A 23,119-nucleotide genomic window follows, 5' to 3' on the forward strand; every position below is an offset into this window, starting at 1 on the left:
CTAAGTTAACATTGTGCCTTTAAGTCATTTTTGCCTAAAATTCTTCACTCTTTTGCATTATATTTTTTCCTTAACTATTACTTACTACTAGCATGTCCTTTAACCTCTTGAATGTGTCCTATTCTGAAAACTCCATTATACTGTATAGTAAAAGCAAAAACAAACATGGCCTATTTATAAAATTGTAGAGCAAAAATTATTATAAACTGCATTTTTAAATATGCATTGCATATTTTACAAGTAAATAAAAAATTAGTATAGCCTAAAATAAAATATAATTTGAATTACTATACTAAGAAACAAAAAAATATCTATACATTTAGTATATGATCTCCATAATCTCTAGTTAAATAACAATATATTATGAATCTAATGCATGCTAAACAAGGGTATTGGTCATAATTTTTAGTCTTTATGTATGATTTAATTTCTTAAGTTACTTGACCTATCTACTGCTATTATACATTCACATCATTTTCAAGTTTTCACTAATATAAACAGTGCATTGAAGAGTATCATGTATATCTTTGTGTACTTGTTCAGTTATTTTTTAAGAATATATTGCTATTCAGAGATTAACATTTATAGATGTGTTTGTAAATATAATATTGTTGAGTAGTATATGCTTCTTGCTACATGAATACTGATGATGGTTTCTAAATGTTCAATATAATAAATAAATAAATAATACCATGCTTGATTTAAAAGATGGAAGCAATCGGTATCTCCAATATGAAAGCAACTTGCTGATATAATACATTTTTGTTTGAAATAAAGTTGTCAGTTAGCTGATTCATCATGATAATTGTTTAACTTGGAAATGAAGAAAAGTCAACAGTATAGTCATCAGTACTCAGAAGTCATAGAGCAAAGAAAAACTAGGACTTGCATTCCTGGTCTTTGGATTTCTGGAGATAATTATTCAGATTTCATTTTCAGTAGATTTTTCTACCATTTAGTGAAATCAGACAAACAAATAATTGTTTGCAGATTCTTGGGCATGAAAGGATGTGGAGTATGTACATAGTTCTGGGACATTTTATGTGCATGGTGTTATTATATATAATTTTATCACCCAATCATATTTTATCACAAATTTATATATACCTAATAACTTCATCACAACACACAAATAAACCTCTGCCATACTCAGTCTTGACATAAGCTAAGCTTGTTATCTACATAGATAATTCTGAAGGTTTTGAACACACACATGCACACAGACACACACAAATTAACACTAAAACTTTGTTAAAATTACTCTGTTTAGTTTACTTTCATAATTAGAAAAGAAAATATACTAGTTTGAAATTAGTCCAATTAAACTACTGTCTAAAAATAAATAAATAATTGTAAAAAATTATTAGAAACTAAAATACTCAAGATATAGGTGAAGAATTATATTTTTATTTGAGGTGTAATATATAAGAGGTAAAATGAATATATGTTGAAAAATCAGAAAAGTAGTTTTCTGAATGGACCAGGAATGGAAATTATGGGGGGTGGGGGGAGATTCTGCAAATTTGTTCTTTTTAATTTTTGATGAGAATTATTCTTTTTTTTTTTTCTAAGAATGTTGATTACATGCATGTATCCATTTGTCAAATATTGAAAATTTTAGATCTATGAATTTTATAAAATTTACTTTTATCTACACTATTAAAGAGAACATGCAAATTGATCACCCTCTGCTACACCCAACAGCCAATCAGGAATGAGTATGAAAATTAACCCAACAAAGATGACAGTGACCATGGAGCTAGAGTGAGCAGGAGGCTTGGGTTGCCCCCAGCAATAGAGGAAGCCCAGCTTCCCACCTGCCCTGGCCACCACTTAAGGAGTGGCTGGGGGCCTGGGTCACCAGGGGTTTAGCTAGCCTGCAAACAACCATCAGCCCCTCACCCAGGCTGGCCAGGCACCCCAGTGGGAACCCCTAACCTGAGGGGATGTGGCCAGCTTGAAGACAGCCCTCAGCTCCTCATCCAGGTGGGCCACAACACCCAGCAGGGACCCTCACCTCATGTGGGCACACCCAGCCTGAAAACCACCACAGGCCCCTCACCCAAGCCACCCCATGCCCCAAGGGAACACCCACCCTGATCTGGACACCCTGCAGGGAAAACCAGCTGGCCCCCACCCATGCATCAGGCCTCTATCTATACTAATAAAAGGGTAATATGCTAATTAGACTGGGAGGCCTTCCAGGAGACCTTCAGGACATTTTTCTGTTCAAAGCCATGGTGGCAGGTCTGAGGTAGAGGCAATTAGAGGCCAAGCAGGGAGGGCAGTTGTGAGTGATCAGGCCAGTCGAAGGAGGCATTGAGGGTGATCATGCTGGCGGGGAGGGGGGCAGTTGGGGGTGAGAAGACCAGCAGGGGGCCAGTTAGGGGAAAGCAGGCTATCATTGAGGGTCAGTTGAGGATGATCAGGACAACAGGGGGGAAGTTTGGGGTGAGCAGGCCAGCAGAGGGGCAGTTGGGGGTGAGCAGGCCAGTGGGGAGGGCAAGTGGAGGCGAGCAGGCCAGCAAGAGGTGCAATTGGAGGGAGCAGGCTGGCGGCTGGGGGCAGTTGGGGTGAGCAGACCAGCAGGCAGAGTGATTAGAGGTAATCAGGCATGCAGGTAGGTGAGCAGTTAGGTGCCAGCAGTCCTGGATTGTGAGAAGAATGTCCAATTGCCGGTTTAGGCCCGATCCTGTAAACTGGCATTAGGACATCCTTCGAGGGGTCCCAGATTAGAAAGGGTGCAGGCCAGGCTGAGGGATACTCCCCCACCCCCATGCACGAATTTTGTGCACCAGAACACTAATATTATAATATAATAAAAGTTCATAGAAATATTGGACTCTGTTTATTAATTTTTCTTTATGCAGTGTTATAGGAATGTAATTCTGAAAATCCTTTCTGTGTGCTCTCAGCTTTACCAAATAAGTAATTGCAAAGAAAACCAATTTTGGATTGGGGTGATACAACTAGCATTCATACAAACAAATACTCACAGGTATGTATATGTGTATAAGCTATGTATATATACATATAATACATAAATATGTACAGTTAAATATATACTCAATGCTATAATTTTTCTTGCACTCTAGACCATTTTTAATTTTTACTTTTGCAAGTGGGATATAGTGGGTAGAGGCAAGGTATCATTTGCTTAGAGCCTTCCTTTTGTTTTAGATTCTACCTTTCAATATTGTAGTAACCTGTTATTTTATCTTTACTGGTATTAAAAACTGTTTCAGCCTAGCTGGTGTGGCTCAGTGGTTGAGTGTCAACCTATGAACTAAGAGGTCACTGTTTGATTCTGGGTCAGGGCACATGCCCAGGTTGTAGACTCAATCCCCAGTGTGGGGTAAGTGAGAGGCAACCAATCAGTGATTCTCTCTTATCATTGATGTTTCTATCTCTCTCTTCCTCTCCCTTGCTCTCTGAAATTAATAAAAATACATGAAAAAAAAAACTGTTTCAGTTTTTTGTTTGTTTGTTTGTTTGTTTGTGTTTTTTTGTTTTGTTTTGTTTTTGTTTTTGTTTTTTCCACTAAAATATGTATTGTGAATCTCAAGGGCCTCCTATTTATCTTGGGATTCCACTTTATTGTATGTATTGATTCTTTATATTTATAAATAAAGGACTGTGTTGAGTAATAAAGATTGAATTTAATAATTGATGCAATAAGATTCCTAGATCCTGAGTCTCTCTCTTTTTTTTAAATTATTTCCCATCATTGGAAGAATGACTTACTGTACTGCACATAAGATCTGGCTACTAAGAGACATTGCTTTAAAATGTTTATATAATTATTGTGATTAAAATTTTTGTCCTATAGTGATTAAAAAATATGTCAGGTATATAAAAGTAAAAAAAATAAATAAACCTAAAACCAATCCATAATATGTTGGTTCACCAATGATTTTCTCTTCCTAGATCTTCTGATGTGAAATGTGGCTCATCTCTTTATCAAAATGACAATTTAAATCCCTCTCGTGTACCCTGTTTCCCCTAAAATAAAACAGTGTCTTCTATTAATTTTTGCTCCCAAAGATGTACTAGGTCTTATTTTCAGGGGATGTCTTATTTTTCCATGAAGAAGAATATGGTACACATTTATTGTTAAATGAAAATAAAGGAAATTTATTACCTGTATACAGTATGGTAGTACGGTGGTTGTCAACACAAACCAGACAAACTGTGAATCCTACAGTATCAAGAATTTACTAATTGATTCAATGACAATCATGTCATCATCTTCTGGAACATCATCATAGCAATCCAATTCCTGAATTTCCTGGTGAATTTCTTGTGACTCCATTTCTTTCAGAATTAGTGGACCAAATTTCTCATGTTTAGCTGAGGGGGGGCCTTATATTTCACTCAAAAAGAAACCTGTAAGTAGGTCTTATTTTCAGAGGATGTCTTATTTTTTGGGAAACACGGTATTTTCTTTTGTTTATCAATTTTACTTTTTTATAACTTACACTTTATTTCTTGTCAAATGTATATTTTAACTTATTCATTTGTAACCTTCTTTTCAAAAATATACAAAGTTATTTTCAGAGGTATATTATCAATTTTAGATGTTGGTTTATGTGTGAGTAAAAGGGTAATAGAACAATTCATTAAAAGTAAGGGAGGTAGAGAGAAGAGAGGAGATCTTGGTTTCTATATACCTACAAAAGGAAAGCTCTAAAAATGATGTTTCACAGATGACACGTGGGAGTCCTTACCTCCACCTTGTGGTTAATGCCTCTCATTACTTCCTGTATGCAAATATTGATAAATCACAAAATGTATATTTGAAAGAAATTTGGAGTAATCATTAGTAGTGCCACCCATCGCCTTCAATGAATCATATTTTATGGTTATGTTTTAATAATCAAAGACTAAATGAAGAGCTCTGTAGGCTGATGGATTGCACAATTGCACAAGAAAACATATATAATGAATAACCTTATCTGCTTTACAACTAGATTGTATTTATTAAGAGTAAGAATTGTATCTTATTAAAATTATATATTTATCAGTCACATGGTTTATACCCAGTAAGCATGAAAATAGAGGAAGAAAAGTTAGAGAATTTTTGTGAAGAAAAAAGAGAAAAGGCACATCCAAAGAAATGCCAGTGGAAAGGAAATAGAGAAGATGAATCTGATATATTTCTGAGATAAAATAAAATTTCTAAAATGCATGTGGTGTCAGATATGGATATTAGTGACACGTTGAGCTCAGTAGTGATAACTCTGATCTTGTTTTGAAAGCTAAGTAGGTGAAGTCAGTAATCAGCAAAAAAAACACGTGATGGAGAAACAGGCATAATCTCTACAGAGGAAACAGAAAATAAGAAAAGGAAAAGAATGAGCAATATATAAACACACAATTCTGAAGGCATTATTAAGATAATTTTAAAAGACACATGGACTAGTGTGCATGAAAAAGTAGAATATTTCAGAATATTTTTGCATAGTTAGTCATGCTTAGCTATTTACATATATATGTCTGTGTTGAAATATCTAATTTTATTTTATTTATTTTTTACTTTTTATCAATGTAATAAAGTCATAGTCATACTTTAATCCTGTTATAATAGTTACCATATAATCCTCTAAAGGTGGTTTAATCAGAAAATATATGTGAATGTTTTGGGTTGTGCCCTCAATTATTCTTAAAGAATATCAAGCAGGGCTAAGCAAAGACAAATTTGACATGCGCCCTCTCTTTTAGATAAATTGTTTTCAATCATGTACATCACTCACATTGGTAGTTTTAATTTTATTACCTTCATAAGCACAGTGATACAGAGTTTAAATATGCTTTGGGTGATTTTCTTACACATAAATGAAATCTCCAAACCCCTGTCTCCCAGCTCATTCCATATATTAACAGTGGATGTTTTTTTGTTTGTTTCAGGTTTTAGATTTTATATTATTTACAATTTCCTCAATCATTAGTATACTGAAACTTTTTTCAGCTTGATACTTTTTTGTTTTTATTTATTTTATTGAATGTATTGGGTTGACACTGGTTAATAAGATCACAGGTTTTAGGTGTACATTTCTATGATACATGATCTATATATTACATTGTGTGCCTATCACCCAAGTCAAATCATTTTCCATCACCATATCTTTGTCCCCCTTTACTTTTTATTACCCCCCACCTCATTCTTTCTGGTAACTACCACACTATTGTCTGTGTAAGTGAGTTTTTGGGTTATATCCCATATATGAGTGAAGTCATATAGTTTTTAGTTTTTTCATTCTGGAGGTTTCTCAAAATATAAAAAATGGAACTTCCCTATGACCCAGTGATATCATCTTTTATAGAGTTATATTTATGTATTCATTTCTGCTATAGTTTTGCACACTCTGTATTAGTAGTGCCTCTAGTTTCATATCTCATGGTTAGGGTTTTACACTGAGCGTTGAATTTGCATGTCTACTTTTTGCTTGAGAAACTCTACAACTGTTCAATCTAAAATAAACACAATGTATTTCCTCATCCTCCTCATGTATTCTCTATTTCAGATTTTAACAACTATTTATGACAGTAGCTTCTTCCAAAAGATAGCATTCATTTCTTTCTAACTCACTATGCCATTCTAATCTAACACCAATTCTAGCTAATTTATTCTTCTAAATAGCTCCCAAACTGATATGCAAGTACTACATTTTAGTCACTACTTTCCAAGGTCATGTCCTCAAAAGTTCTTACCAAACTACTGCAAAGGTTCCATAATCTAATTTCACAGATTTTATTTTCTCCTCTCTCAATATAAGTTTCTATCTCTTCAACAAGGGACTATTATAACTCTTCTGTGTAAAATATCCAACTTTCCCTTTTCTGTTCCAGAATAGAGTTCAGGACTTTGATTAGTTCATTTCTACCCACCATCTTATCTCACATCTTGCAATTCTATGTTTCACTATAAGGTCCAGCAATAATGAAATGCTTAGAAAGATGTTCATCCTCATTTCTCTTCCTCTCTCAAGTGGTTTACAGCCACTTATAAGATGTTCTATTTTGTAGAGACAGATACCTTGCAAAATAGCATACCTTTAGCAGTATATTTACCCATGAAATCCTGGGAATAAGGAAATCTATCTTTTCAATTTATCTGGGTGAAGCAGCTAAAAAATAAATTTCTTAATTTATACTGCTCTCATATCACCATTTCAAAGAGTAATTATTATAAAAATTACTCATTACTAAAGGTGAAATAAGAAAGATGTAGTGGTGAAGGGTCAAAGGAAGCCTCTTTGCCACATTCATTAAGGTATTTTCAAAACATGATCCTTTATTCTCAGTTGCAAGAAACATTTTAACTTCCTAGTTTAGTCCCTCTGTCCTTTGGGATTTAAGGTAGGTCCTTAAAACCCTTCTATAAACACTCAACTCCCACTCTGCTTCTTTTTCCGTACAACATTGTCTGCTTAGTAACTACTCACAGCTAAAAAAAACTCAAGACAAAAAAGGAAAAAGTGGAAATGATTATCCACTTCCTCCTGGGTGACAATCATGGTTTGTATTTGTTTTGTTTTTACAGTCACCTCAAGGTGCCCTCGTGCTGCAGACATCCCTTTATACCCTGGACTATTATTCCCGTGTATACCTAAATACCACTAACATGACATACTTTTTCCCCATCATACCTCTAGGAATCATGGTATACTATCAGAAAAATCATCTCTATCTGAAAACATTACTTTGATTATTTTCATCTTGTGACTCTGACACTTCCCAAGTTGTAAACGTTTTTCTCCATACCTCATTTACCTCCTGGTTTAAAGTATAGTAGGATGATTCACCAATAGTTTTCATTACTGTCCTTTGATTTGTGTTCTTGGTAATTTCAATATCAATTCAAATGACTCAGTCAACATCTAGTTCTATCCAATTTGTTCAAATTATTTTTTTCATATTTTTTTTCAACCTCAACTCATCAAAGCAGGCCAACATAGTAGTCAAACCATAAAGCAAAGGGTACCAAACTTTGGCTCAAAAGCCAAATTCAGTCCAACACTTATTTAACTAAAATGTTTTTGTCACATTTGTGTATCTATGTTTACATTTTTACCATACTGGCATAACTAAATAATTATGACAGAGTCTGTACGAACTCAGAAGTCTAAAATATTAATTACCTAGAAATTTATATTGAAAACAACTACCCTAGACTAATGCTTCTCAGTCTAATTATAATACTTGGAGATCTTACTTAGTATATTATAAAAAAAGAATCTCAGATGATGTTAATGTGAATTGGTCAACAACATTTTGATTAGAAAAATCCTAGATTACATTCTTTTCACTAACTCTACCTTTCTTTTTGGATAACAACTCTCATTTTTCTAGCTCTTTTGCTTTCTGGAATATCTTCTCCAACAATTGCTTAATAGGCATCAGGATCTGTAATACTTAAGAGATATCCTGAGAAAAATTAGTTTATTGAAGAAGGGCCAAGAAACATGGGTATATGGGGATGCTGCCAGTATCTATTACAATATGTTATAACTCCCTTGACATAAAACTTGTCTGAACACATATCAATAAATTAAATTCTCACCCTAGACTCTTAGGCATTATAGAATTACTAGAGGTCTGGTACACAAAATTTGTGCATGGAGATATGTGTCCCTCAGCCCAGCCTGCACCCACTCCAATCTGGGACCCCTCAAGGGATGTCTGAGTAGAGATCAGGCCTAAATGGGCAGTTGAACATCCCTCTCACAATCCAGGATTGCTGGCTCCCAACTGCTTGCCTGCTTGTCTTCCTGATTGGCCCTAACCGCTTCTGCCTACCAGCCTGATCACACCCTAACCACTTCCCTGCCACCCTGATTGATGCCTAACTGCTCCCCTGATAGCCTGATTGCCCCTAACTGCCCTACCCTGCAGGTCTTGGTCCCCCCCAACTTCCCTTCTCTGCCAACCTGGTCACCCCTAAATGCCCTCCCCTGCAGGCTTGATCACCCTCAAATGCTCTCCGTTGCAAGCCTGATTGCTCACAACTGCCCTTCCTTGCAAACCTGGTCCCTCCCAACTGCCCTCCCCTGCTGGCCATTTTGTCGTGGCCATTTGTGTCCACATGGGGGCAGCCATCTTTGACCACATGAGGCAGCCATATTGTGTGTTGGAGTGATGGTCAATTTGCATATTACTCTTTTATTAGATAGGATACATAAATGTAAGGAGGTTCCAATAAGTAGTCTAAATTAAAGATCTTAAAGTGTAGATAGATATATAAAGCATAGTTGAGTAAATAATAGGAACATTTTTAGGAGGATACATTTAAAAAGCACTGGGGGGAAAAAAAAAAGCACTAATGATAATAAAGTTATTCACTAGTATATTTCCCAATATAACTGTCAGCTGCTTTATATTCCTTGGCTCTTTAATTCCAAACATTGTAATTCAAAGTAGTTATTTTAACCAGTTCACAAGCCAGAGACTGAAGACCTAATAGGTAAAATAATTTCCTCAAGGACAGAGTCAAGAATCAATAGCAAGATTTTCTGTCATTAAATGTTGTGATTTACCTTTGATTTGTGCACTGGTAGGGTGTACGATGAGCTGGGAAGGAACTGCAGAAGGGCTCTAGGGCATGTCCAGCCCATCTCACCCAGTTCTAATTGGCTGACACCCAGCAGCAAGCTAACCTAATGGTCAGAGTGTCTGCCCCCTGGTGGTCAGTGCACATCATAAGTATTTATCAAATGGTAGACCAGTTGCTTAGGCTTTTATATATACTTGTATAGATGAGTTCTGCTACTGCTCAGCAGCATGATTTTCATGATGCGACTAAATTTATCTTTCTTGATTTTTCAAATTTAACTTAAATATTAACACATGTGTATGAAGGATGAGAATATTGACCAATATCACTTCTTTTCAAATCTTCAGTTTTCTTTATGTTTGCTTGGCAGATGTCCTATGGGAAAACATGGATAACACACACACACACACACACACACACACACACACACACACACATATATATATATATATATATATATATATATATATATATATAAAATGTAGCTATAGATATATCTCTATTTATAGTGCAGATTTACTAATATAGTTTTGGAAACCATTAATTGTTTGTTCTGCCACTCTACTTTCAAAAGTATGACAATTCATTCAAAATTGCTAGGCAAATTATCTATTACCTACTATTTCTATTACATGACTGCAAAGCATAACTGAGAAGTAATAAACTGTTACATACCAAGTAATAAATGGTTTGTTTTCAAAACAAAGTTATGATTACTGGGGGTAAAAAAAAGTGAAATGCAACATTAAAGCATTAAAATGCTGAAAGCTTTTGAAAAATGTGGTAGTGTAATGTAGCTTGGTAAAATTGATCTCTGGTTGATTTTCTTATTTCCAATTAAAATGTCATCATTTTAGGAAATATCTATTAATTGTATTGCATGCTGTCATTTTTCAATTCTTATTCATAATTTTTATTGGAAAAAAATTTATAAATCTTAAAATGATGCAAACTATTTGTTTTTTATCATCATATGCTTTGGAAAATTATTTTGCAATTACTTATTAAAGACACAAAATAAAATATTTAGATGTCACTTATTATTTATAGTTAATGAACATGTTCTGGAATTTACAGTACTTTAAAATTGTTGTCACAGAATAGAATAAGAAAATTAATTTTAGTTATTAATGTACACCTTGACTGAACCTCATACCAAGAGCTGTGTGAAACATAAATATGATAAATTCATGTTCAGTGTATTTTAAACATAAGGTAAAAAAAAAAAACAATCATAGTTATAATATTTGAAAGTGCTTTGTTCTTATTTATGTAGCAGTCAGAATTGTTCAATATATAAATATTTATACCTCTCTAGCCAGTGAGGCTAAGTTTGGGCATTGTTCAGTGCACCAAAAGGTTGTTAGTTAGATTCTTGGTTAGAGCACAAGTCCATGTTGCAGGCTTAGGCCCCGATAAGGGGTGAAGTGGATGGGCATGCGGCAGTTGATTAATGTTCTGCCCTCACAATAGTGTTTCTCATTCTCCCTCTCCATATTCCCTAAAAATCAATAAAAATCGATTTTTAAAATGTTTGGTATCAAGATTGAGAGATAGCATTAGGCCAGATTTGGTTTTATAGAATAAACTAGAGGTCTGGTGCATAAAATTTGTGCGCGGGGGACGGAGGGAGGAAGGGGGGGTCCCTTAGGCCAGCCTCCACCCTGTCAAATATGGGACTTCTCATCAGTTTGGAGACAGTGTGAGGACAGTGTGGTGTCAGTGAGGGGATAGTTTGGGAAAAGTGTGGGGACAGGGACATCCCTCTCATAATAAGGACTGCTGGCTCCCAACTGCTCACCTGCCTGCCTGCTTGATCACCCCTAACCTCTCTGCTTGCCAGTCTGGTCACCCCTAACTACCCTACTCTGCCAACCTGGTCACCCTAACTGCCCTCTTCTGCCAGCCTGGTTGCCCCCAACTGCCCTATCCTGCCAGCCTGATAGCCCACAACTACACTCCCCTGCTGATCATCTTGTGGAGGCCATATTTGATCACATGGGCACAGCCATCTTGTGCAAGGGCATGAGGATCAATTTGTGTTAATAAATAGCAGGGGGTCTTAAGTCAAGGGGTAGTCTTTTAACTCCTTTAGCTGAAGCTCCTATGATCCCCAATGCCTTTCAAAACTATCTTTCGTCTTGGACTCCTTATTGAATCTATGCACAGCTCCTTTCTTCAGCTTGCTGAACTCTTCATAATGCTGGGACAAGAACCCCGGCAATAAGTGGCTATTACTCTTTTTAAATTATTTTTCTCCATTAGTAATAGTAACTATCTTTACAAATGATTATTGTTTTATTAATAAACATGTAATTTTCAAAGTATAACAATAATTTAAAATAGATAGTATTTATAGTAAAAAATAAGAATAATAAAAGAACATTTTTTGAAATGTTAACATTTATAACATATTTCCCAATATGAACTGAATATATATGCCAAAGATTTAACTCATTAGTAAAGAAAACAGTAGAATGGTAAACCTAGAAAAATAAACTATTGTTGGGTGGGCAATGCTGCATAATGAGACTAAAATACATACAGGTTTTCTTTGCCTTTATGTTTAAGTTTTGAGTAATTTTAACACCTCCATTACTGTTACAAATTTCTTCTCCTTGTAAAAAGTAAACAGAAATTCAAACTAAAACAAAAAAGAAAAACTAGAAGTCTTGCTACTATATTGTCAGTTTGCACTTTTAAGAAAAATATGTTTTTAATGATTTTTAGAGAGAGAGGAAGGGAGAGAGATAGATAGAAACACCTATGAGAGGGAAACATCGTGGATCTGATGCCTCCTGCACCCTGCATGGCCCCTACTGGGGATCAAGCCTGCAACCAAAGTATGTGTCCTTGACCAAAATTGAACCTGGGATGCTTCAGTCCACAGGCCAACACTCTATCCACTGAGCCAAACTGACTAGAGCTTCACTGTTTTCTTTTAAGAATATATCAATTGTCTCAGTGCTCAGTGGAACTTAAATGATACACTCAAAAGTTCTGTTCTTCACAGTTGAAATACAGTTTTATAATTATTTTACTCATTTTTTTGGATTTCTGTCTAGTTTAATAGCCATTGTTCCCACAAATAAGTATACTCATTAATTGAAATCAAAAGATCATAAAATATTTTTGTATTCCCAAATATTTTGGTCAGGGGAAGAATGGGAAAAGGCAAAAACAATAAAAAAGATAAAATATGATGCTATAAATTGGGAAAAAATAACTGCTAACATTTTAATAAGTAACTGGTTTTTAAATCATGCAAAGCATTCTGCTCAATTTTCAGAGTGAGAATTAATAAAGAAGGGTTATATGTGTGATGGATTGGGTAATAATTTGCCTGGTAGTTTTTAAAGGGCTGATTTCCATATCATTTTACAATGATTTAGCTGAAGATGAGAGAAAGCACAGCCTCTTTGCATTTCACAATTGTGTATGTCCTCCCATAAATTAAATTGTTAACCTGGTGACATTCTCTTCACTTCCAACAGTGTTAAGTCTCATTTATGATGGAAAAGACCTGTGATCTTTTTTAGAGTTTTATACACATCAATTCTTTTTATATTGACCACTGTGTTGTTCAAAAGGAAATAATCACAAGGCATGGTTGGAATAAAGACAAATATATTTGAAGTCAATGCCAAAATGCTTTTCGATTGTCATGTTTTGACTTCATGAAAGGTTTTGGATACAGTAAGAAATTAGGAATTTCACAAGTGTTATTGAAGTACATCAGAGAAAGAAGATATCCTGTAGCTATAAATCTGATTGCTTAGTTTTAGGGCAATTAGCAGGGTTTAAATTGATTTGCTTTCTGCTAGGAGCTGGGGCTTTTTCTTTACTAATCTCAAGAATATTTTATGTATTACATTCTATTTGTTTCTTCTAGTCACAGTGACCGGGTAGGTGGATTACAGAAGAATGTTGGGTTAATGCTAGAAAAATGTGGTAGACCATCCTTTGTACAGTGTTTATGTGGGGGGTTTTTGTGTGTGTGTTTGTTGGTTGGTTGTTTTTGTTTTGTTTTGTTTTGTTTTTTGTTGTTGTTTTTTAAGTTGAATGTGTAACCCTCACTTTAGGACATATGCATTGATTTTAGAGGAAGAGGAAGGGAGATAAAGAAAGAGAAACATTGATGTGAGAAATATTGTTCAGTGCCTACTGGGGATCAAACCCAAGACTGTGGTATGTGCCATGATAGGGAATCAAACCCACAACCTTTTGGTGTAAAGGATGACTCTCCAACTAACTAAGCTACCCTGCCTGGACATATTTTAATTTTTTTAAACTGTAACATTATTATATTTGGTGAAAGAAGCATCCTACATCAAAGTTATCTGGAGTCTTATATGGGGAATACAATAACAATTGAAACCTTTAATTCTATGTGGTTAAATTCTCATAATGTTTTTGGATCCCATCTCTTTATGTTAGAATAATACAAATTATTCTATCATTATTTCTCTTTGGGCTTCTTTATTCCATATTGTCTCTCATCTTTCAAGGTCTGCTTATTTCCCATGTACTTATTTAACTTTTGAAGCCTTTTCTTTTTTCTTGCATTAATTTCCAATTGCTGCTTTAACAAATTATCATAAACTGTGTGGTTTAAAATAATATACATATACTTTCTTCTTATACTGGTGATCAGAATTTTGAGATGAATTCCATTAGGTCTAAACCAAAATGTCAGAAGAGTCATGGGCTCTTGAGAAACTTTAGGGGATATTTTTTTCCCCAAGCTTGTATAGACTGGGTAATTTAATTGGCTCATGGCCAGATGTGATATTGCCTTTCTTCTCTTGCTTCCATTTTTGTATCACCTCTCTATCTGTCCAATCTCTCTCTGTCTTCCTCTTATAAAGGCACTTATGATTGCATTTAGGGTCCACCCTAATAATGCAGGATAATCTTCCCATTTCTGATTCCTTAACTTAATCACACATGTAAAGTCCATTTAGTTATATAAAATGATATTCACATGATAGAAAAATAAGAAACTGAGTTATTTGATGATCATAATTTGGCCTAAAATACACCTATAGAATAGATTCCCACTCTGATCTTTCATTTGGTCAATAACTATTATTTTTTTAAAAAATACATCTTGCTTCATCTTTACATTTCCTTGATGTTTTGAAAAGAGCTGGGTGAAGCATCCGGAATTCTTTGCAGTCAGCTCCATTTATCATCAGATGAGAGCTCATGAAACTCTCTGATTTCTTAAAACACATGGCATTTTCAGATAATATATCTTTTCAAATTGAAGAAAACCTTCTATAGGTGACAGTGTAGAAAGCATTTAATGATGTTTGAGAGAGCCACATTGGACAAGATTTTGCAATAATTTCTTAATTTAGAATTTTTGATATATGACATATGGTTGTCTTAGATAAAAAGGTAAAAATAGTTATTCCCCTGGAAGAATACATAGTATGTGCATACCTTTTGAAAATAAAATAAAATTTTATCTGACATGTCAGATATGCTTTTTTTTTCATTTCTAGAAGCAGTTCATAAGTGAACATTTAAATGGAATTTAAAATAAATAATCAGACAATACAAAAAAATAAATGTAAAGCTTGCTGAATTTTGACAAAAGTGAACAGACACATGTGACAAACATTAAGAAATAAAAAGTTAGTAATGAATCAGTAAAAATTTACTCAAGGAAATAGACTCAATATAAAAAATATATACTAATAAAAGGATATTTATATCATCTGGATATCCTTCCAAACATCCTTCCAGACAAAGTCTTTTCTTCAATTTGGATGGTAGGATCGATCCAAGGCAGAGGCAGTTAGTGTCAACCAGGTTGGGAGGGGAGAACAGTTAGGGGCAATCAGCCAGCAGGGGTGAGCTATTATGCATGACCAGGCCAGCAGGGGAGGCAGTTAGGGGCAACCAGGCAGGCAGACAGTCATTAGGGGTGATCAGACAGGCAGGCAGGTTAGTGGTTAGGAAACAGCAGTCCCAGATTGTGAGAGGGATATCTGATTGCCTGCCGGTTTAGGCCTCATATCCCAGGAGGGCCCAGAATGGAGAGGGTGAAGACCAGGCAGTGGGACCCCCAACCTGTGCACAAATTTCATACACTAGGCCTCTAGTATATGAATAAAAACTATTGTGAGATTATAGAGACATGTGTGAGGAGCTGGGAAAATGAAGGTCTAAAATAAACAATAGATAGTAATAGAGAAACTAGTTAACCTGGCTAAGAAACAGTAAGAATAAGTAACTTAAAGTTTTATAGGTAATAATTTCTTAATGGCATATTCTGCTTCTGGAGAGAGATTATGAATGGGAATCTTGTAAAGAGCTTTTTGAGACACAGTTGCTTTAGACCAGATGCAATCATGTGGTCCATAACCCAGTATCTGATAAAGAACCTAGGGCCTCTGTTTGTCATTAGAGCTAAACAGTCAGAAAGATGAGCTGAATATAAAGTGGATAAGAGGAAAGATAGTCTAAGACCTGCAGGGCACCACTGTTTCTATCAATTTCCATATCTTACCAGGAGGACTGAACAAGAATAAAAGTGACTGCTAGTTTAAGTTTCTCATGGAACAGTGGATAGAAATGTATTCCTATAGTTTAATCAAGTTAACATTGCACAATACAATAAATGAGAATCTTAGAAGTTTCCCCCACCCACCCCACCCTTTGTCCTATCCATTTACTACGTCTCCCATTCTGTTAACTTCTAACAATGAAGATGAAGTTTGTATTGTACTTTGTATAAATGGACTCCTTGTGTGTACATTTATCTGTATCCTTTTACTCCACAGCTACTCTCATGAGAGTCATCCCTATTGTGTGTACACTTGCAACTGCTTTATTCTAATTGCTATATACAATATTATTCCGTTGCATGGGTAGATCACAAGATATTTTTCTCTTCTATCATTAGTGAACATTTGATTTGTTTCTATTTTGGGGCTGTTGCTAATAGTGTTGATATGAATAGTTTCATATTTATAAAAAGAGTTGTATATTATTGTTTGGTATATTATTAAGCATGGTATTTCTGGGTCAGGAGATACGTATATGTTTACTTTAGTGGATACTGCCAAATAGTTTTACAAAGTGCATAGTTGATTAGTCTCTCCAAACAACTTTTTTTTTTTTTTTTTACAAATGAAGATACTATTTCCAATCTAATAGAGTTATTGTGAATATACAATCACATAATGCAATGTATACCTTGTACATAATGAGTATGCAATAAATAATGGCTCACTGCTATTGAATATGTACATAATTTGATTATCACAAAGCAGACAAGGTTATTTGGGCAACATTTCTTGACCACATACAACACAGCCAACATTATACTATGCAAACCTCCTAAAGATTATTAATCGAGCTGGGTGGGACTATCTATCTAATTCACACTGAGTGTGCCTTAACACACCAAAAAGCAAGTTCCCTTTTTGCACAGAGTTTGAACGATCTTATTTGCAACGCTGGGTTAAGGATGGGGAAACTGGCAATTTTAGCCTGCAGATCTGAATGCTAAATTCCCATCTGGTAGATGTGAATTTTTACTATAAACCAAAATTCACTTTTCAGTCTTGTTGTGCTAAATTTTACCTTACATCACAGTAAACACAATAATGACACAGAATGGCATAATAGAGATTATATGGGAATTCAGGCTTTCATTTATTAAATCAACAAGTATTTAAGGAGCACCTAGAAGCTAGTTTAAAAAGTGTTTATTCCTCAAGGAATTTACATTCTAGTTTGAAGAATAACCATTAACAAACAAATAAATAACATATGATGTCTAATAAAGAAAAGTTCTCTAAAGAATAGAAAGGTAAGAGACAGCAGAAGGGGATATAGAATTTTCCTAGAATACTATTTTAGGTAATTTGGATATGGAAGCATTTGATAATACCTTGTACATGTATGTCATCAAAAAGAACAACAGATTCTATTTTAGGTTCTGTCGTTTTCATGAGCGTATTTTATTATATAATATGTCAGACTACTGCCTGTATTTAACAATTTAAAAGTAACACACATTTAGAGAGAAGATATAGTATTTGCCAAAACTTGACAAATTTCAGGAAATACATATTGACACTTAAAAGTTGATTAAGGAAAATTTAGTCAAGATATGACTGTTGACTCATATTTTCTCACATTATTACAATTATGAATTGTCAAAGAGATTAGAGGGTCTTAAATCTTTAGAACTAGTGAGAAAGGAAATGCAAGTATAACTTTGTGTTTTTATTCTTGCTGACTTATTTCCATATTACAATTATTTGACTTAAGAACAAAAATCCCTTATAATTCCAGCTCCACATGCTTTCAGAGAATTCAGCTGGAAACCTTGTCTCTGGCACAATGTCTAAATGCTAGGAGAGCAAAGACGCCACTGCTCTCACAATATGACTGCTTAGATTTCCTTTCCTGGGATATATGTGACATATCCTTTTCTCAGATATTTCATTTCCCCCATATTTTCCCTCTGTTATTCATATCCTTTTAAAAGTAATTATTTTCAAAATAAAGGAAAAGATGTGAGGTAGCAATCTGGTCCCACTGATTATTAGGTATAAGATCTTCATTTAACTAGTTAAAGACATATTTATAATGCTACTATCATATATAGATAGATAGATAGATAGATAGATAGATAGATAGATAGATTGATAGATAGATAGATAGATATTCTTGCTTTTATATTTATTGTGTTTGTTTTTCTCAATTCTTATTCATTACTAATTTCACAATTTTTGTTATCTATTCACTAAACTCTTCTCAGCACTGCCACAATTAACTGTCATCATGCACAGTTCTCATCCTTACATTCTATTTCTGTGAGTACATTTGACACTTTTGAAAACCTCCCTTGAAACTCTTTCTTTGACTTTCATGTATTCACACTACTTACATTCTCTTTATCACTTTATTTCATTTCCTTTTCTCTTACTCATAATTAAATTATAACTTTTCACAAGCATCTGTCCTAAATCCATCTTTCTTCCTATACTCCATCTGGCCAATTTAATTCAATTTCATAGTTTAAAATACCAGTATTACTTATTGTCGTCTCCAGAATAATTTTCTTTAAAATGCACAATACATTCTTTTTTTTCCATGCTCATTTCAAATGGATATTAAATATGTTTCTTAAACTCAATACCTATATATAATCCTAAGCTAACTTTCCATTAATCCTACTAAACCTGCTTCCATTTTCAATAAATAACACAACCATCCTCTCAGTTATCAAATTCAGAAATTCCAGTACAATCCTCAACTCCTTCTACTTTATCTTCCACATTCAGTGAATAATCAAACCTGTCATTTCTGCATTAAATTACACTGCAATCTTTCCCTCCTACTCTATCCACATTGTTTTCACTCTCATGTACTGTTGCAATAACCTTCTAATTTGTCTTCTTACCTTTATTCTAGTTCCTATTGAATTCATTCTGTACTATTTAGGAGAGTCTTTTCTAACATAAATTGGTTAACACCTTACCATGATATAAGATAATGCTACATGCCATTGAGTTGTTTCTGACTCCTGAAAACTTGATGATGAGTGACGTCCACAATGTCCTGTCCTCAAGAGCCCTGCTCATTTCCTGTAGATTCCTGCCTATGGCTTGTTTTATAGAGTTAACATATCCAATATTTCTCTTTTTCTGATGTGTGTTAGTTTTGTTCCAGCATTTCCCTCTCCTCCCCACTCTCCACCCAATGGACCCTGCCTTCTCTGATATGCTTGAAAAAGGATAACTTTAATTTTATCATGTTTGCCTCCAGCAATGTTTCAGGCTTAATTTGCTCTAGGAACTTAATATGCCAATTCATAAATATGACCTTCAAAATTTGCTAACATCTGGTCTTGAATATCTCTCTAGCTGCTTTTATTAGTTTATTCTGAACCTTCACTGTATCTGTGAAGAGAAAAAAAAAAAGCTCTCATTTTCTGCACAATATCATTTACTATTTCCTATCTGCAGAATACATGTTCCTCTTCCCTTTCCCTGGATTCATCTTACATGTTCTTCAACTTCAAGCATGAAAGTCTTCTCACTATAGAGGCCTTTTCTGACCTTATCACTGTGTTAAAACTTCCATTAGAGCCACATGCTCTTGTGACATTTTTATCATAACAACCTTTGTATTTTACTTGAGTTAATTGTGTAACTGTTAGTGCTTTTTGCTGGTCTGTCAGCTTTGTAACTCTGTTTTTCCAGAAGCAAGTACTGTCTACTGAACTGTCCTCACTCAGTAACATATTTATTTAATGAATTTATAAATGAATAATGTCTGACATATTGTATGTGCTTAATTCTCTGGTTGAATGGGGCAATGAATGTTGAGTTGTTATTATCTATTGTTCTATCAAATCACTTTTCTACTGTGGTTAATAATTATCATAACTTTGTTTTCTTCTAAAATCACAAAACAAGTAATTGGTTTTTTAAGTTGTTTATCAGTGAAATGATTCTTTGAGAACCTTTTCAAGGAACCTTTTTCTTCCATTATAATGATTTATATAGTTTTGAATACAAATCATTATAATATTTAACCCAGATCTAAAATAGATACTAAATGAAAGTGTTTTGACAAAATTTTCTAATCAATGGAGTTCTCAAAGGATTTATATTTCATGAATATAATTTCACAGATGTGATTGATTATCTTTTTATGACAAAGGTAATTTATAATAAGAGAACTGGTTATATAATTGCATTTGGAAATGAGAGTTATTTAAACTGAGAGGAGAGAGAAAAGAGTGAAGCTGAGTGAAGTATGAATCTGATGGCAGAATGTTGAGTTGTGTTGTTGGAGAACTTAATTGAAGCCATTGAGGCTTCTTTATGCTCTCCAACTACATTTTAACACAATAGAGATAAATGTGAGCAACTATTCTAAATTTCAAAGGCTGCCTAAAGGATGGTATACCCAACTCTGAAAGAGACATTAAGAAATCAACTGGGTTAGTCATTTGTTTTCAGGGAGTTTAACAGCTAAATCGCATCAGAAAAGTAGTTAACTTAAAGAAAAAAAATAGTTTTAACAAATGAAGACAATTCTCAATAAACTTAGAATGTGACTATAAGTCATATATTTAGTTATAGGAGATAAAATAACAAGATCCATCAGATATAATAGTTTATGTCTAAATACTAGAATTGTCTGGTTTAAAAAATATGCTTAAATTATAAATGTCTTCTTTTTCAAAGACGGAAATAAATGTACATTGTGAAAAGTAATATAAGGTGGCTTTATATATTATAAAGAAAGTAAGGTTGTGTATTTTATCAGTACAAATGTGTTATTGCAAGATAATCTCATTCCCTCAAAAATCATGAAAAATGACTTGATATTAATTTTCATGTTTTATCATTTTTTTATCTTTAAAAAAAAAATAACACAGAGACTAGACAGAGAACTAAGAACAGAAGCCATGAAGCACAGTTAATTAGTTAACCCTTCTTTGTTATTTTTCTAAATAACATTAAAAGAGAATGCCTGTAGAAATGCTGAGACCTTTAATGGTTATGCTTCTAGTATGAATATAGTCTATAATTCCTCACATAAAGTAATACTGGCTTACAAAATGTTACATTTATTTTACTGAGTACCAAAGAAATGCTAAAACTAGACTATATTCTATTATGGATATAGTCTATAATTTTCACATAGAGCGGTATTAGCTTACAGAATGTTACATTTATTTTACTGAGTGCCAAAGAGTAATTTCCTGTCTTGTAGTAAAGAATTCTTATTCAGATAACGGTACTTACTGTTTCCTGAGTGGCAGCAGGATGTGCTCCTATAGTCAAGACTTTCTCTCCAGATGCTCGGATTGCTTCAGGTTATAGGACCATTTACAATTGATGAATCCAATCTATTATGAAGAGGAATAACTTAGCAGGGAAGGTTGGAACTGATTCTTTCTGTTTGATTATGCACATTTTATTTCACCTTTTGATGTTAACCAGGATCTGAAGTTGGGAAAACCACCAAAATCAAAATGATTGGAACAGCTGCTCTTCTCAATCTTCAGCAAAATCAGTGGATATGCTACCACAAGTTCTTCTCAGTTCCATCTTGCCAAAGCATTATGATTAAGAAAAGACAGTATTTCAATTTGTAAAACTAAGACTGCCATTATCAAGAACTGGAGATAAAAGCAAGTAAGAATGTGTGTTCCATCTAAGGAAGTCTTTTCACCTCTTCTGAGGTTGTTGTGTTTGTTTTTTAAAGAAAAATAAATTTAAAACAAGACCATTAAGGGCTTACATATTTTTCTTTTTTACTCTAAGCAGCATATGGAATTCCTTTGGGTAAAAATGACTTGTTATTCTCTGATCACAACTAAATTAGATACTTTGGTCCATATGTAAATATTTTGTCAATTTCTTATTTCATAGTTTATTGTGGCATATTCCAATGATCCTTCTGCAATTTCAGCAGCCTTTCAAATCGTTTTTAAAAATTCTGCTCAAGCTTTACAATCTCTACCCTCTCTGAGCAAAGGATTTTTCTTCCTTGGGATATAGGACATTTTCTACTGTTGTCTGTGACCTTGGACAAAAGTATAAAGAATCTAAAAACCTGTACTTAGTTCAACACTGGGCCGCCAGCTAAGTTAAAACATGCTTTTTAAAAACATTAACTATGATGTATTTCATAAAAATAAACAACATATATCAAATATATTAATCAATTCATCAAGTAATGAGTGTAGAAATAAAATGATAACGCTAATTCGAAGAGCATTTGATTATCTAAACAATTCTAGGCAAGTAACAAATTAATCTTAGAATAAAATTGTTAAGTGAGAGGCAGTACTGGTTACTGGTTTTCCAGCAAGCCAATAAAATATCATATTTGTAGTTATTTTTCTACTGGACAGAAAGTAGCAGCATCATTATGGATAAAAATCTGCATATTAAAATGTAGTGTTATGATAACTTTAATCAATGTTACTGGTGTAGCAAGTAATTAGAGTAAAGCATATCCCCTTGTATAATAATTGCTTGTGTTTGGCACCATATGATCTTAAAAATATATACTCTCTAACTTTTAGCCTTATTTTCAAGTTCTTTATATTTTTTCCTAACAACAGTCAATAAAATTTCCAATAATCTGCTGAATGTCCTACGTGAGTAAAAAATTACCTGAATTCTGTCAGAAAATCAATATAGCAACAAGCTAACAAGCCCTCTGTGTCATAGCTGGTAAATAATATACCAAAAAAATGAGCTCTTAACTACATAAGATTTATCAAGCAACTTGTACAACTAAAACAATATGAGCATACAATTATATCATACATAATTGTATGAGTTCTTAAAGGAAAAGATTGGGTAATAGGTACAGGAAGAAGGTGCTACTTAAGAAGTCTTTTAACAGTAAGCATATTATGGCATTTAATTACCATTACTATCCTCAGGGTTAGGCATTAATATTGATTATAGAAATAAGAGTACTACACATACTTTTAAAAATTAGATAATGAAAAAATATAAGCTATGATATGTGTTCAAAGGAATTGAAAATATGTTTTTATAATGA

The sequence above is a fragment of the Pipistrellus kuhlii genome, unplaced genomic scaffold (genome assembly GCF_014108245.1).
Source record: "Pipistrellus kuhlii isolate mPipKuh1 unplaced genomic scaffold, mPipKuh1.p scaffold_m20_p_1, whole genome shotgun sequence".
In the NCBI taxonomy this organism is placed as follows: Eukaryota; Metazoa; Chordata; class Mammalia; order Chiroptera; family Vespertilionidae; genus Pipistrellus; species Pipistrellus kuhlii.